This window comes from Triticum aestivum, chromosome 3A, assembly GCF_018294505.1.
Source record: "Triticum aestivum cultivar Chinese Spring chromosome 3A, IWGSC CS RefSeq v2.1, whole genome shotgun sequence".
NCBI lineage: Eukaryota > Viridiplantae > Streptophyta > Magnoliopsida > Poales > Poaceae > Triticum > Triticum aestivum.
The window spans coordinates 180,111,299-180,112,394 of NC_057800.1; positions in this window are offsets into that span (position 1 = coordinate 180,111,299).

Here is a 1,096-nt window from a genome sequence, read left to right on the forward strand (position 1 = left end):
TTCAATACAACAAATAGTTCAATAATACAACATCAAACACACAAATCATGATGCTCTTTGTCGGTCATTCCAAGACCACCACTTCTCAACAAGATCCTTCTGAAGATTATCATGCGTTGCGGGATGTCGAACGGCATAATAGGAGGCAACAAAACGGGCCACCCTTTCAGCCCTCCGTCACACACGCACGGGATGTCCCAAGAGCTCATATTGAGAGTAGTCTATATCTTGACCATGCTCATTCTCGATGATCATGTTGTGCATGATCACACAAGCGTGCATGATGTACCAAAGCAACTTTTGATCCCAAAATCTAGCCGATCCTCTCACAATAGCAAATTGGGCTTGCAAAATCCCAAAAGCTATCTCCACATCTTTTCTAGCTGCCGCCTGAGCATTGTGGAAATCAAGATTTTTCTTTAGTTCCGGTTTTTTCAACGGCTTCACAAATGTTTGCCACTTTGGTTAGATGCCATACGGAAGATAGTAGCCATAGTTGTATGTACAAACATTTGCTACAAACTGCACCGGTGGCAACTTACTATTTGTAATCTTATTCATCAGTGGTGACCGGTTGACAACGTTGATGTGACGCCCGGATAATCATGTTACAGTAATCTCATGTTATTGGTGACACATCACCTCTGACACTTTAGTTAATCTCGGGTTAGTTCAAAACCTTTTCAAATTCAAAATTCAATTAAAGGCAAATAATAAAAAAATTCAAACAATGAAACCAAAATGTTCAAGGTGGGTCAGATAAATCATGTGTAAATACGATGGAGAAGCCAAACCTTAATAAAATGTTTAAGGGCTCTAAACTAATTAAAACAGTAGTGAAAACAATTAAACAAATACCTATTGGATTTTATAAAATATTAAAAATATTTTATTATGGGTTAAGAATTGATGTGACAGCAGTTTGTTTATAAATACTACTTTAGATACTAGTGGTGATTTTTGTAAAAACTAAAGATTAAAAGAAACTAGAAATAAAACAGAAAAGAAAATAAATAAAAAGAAAAGGTCTAAACAAAAACAAAACAACAAAGAAAGAAAAGGAAGAAAGACTCCCCACCCACGCTGGGCCTCAGCC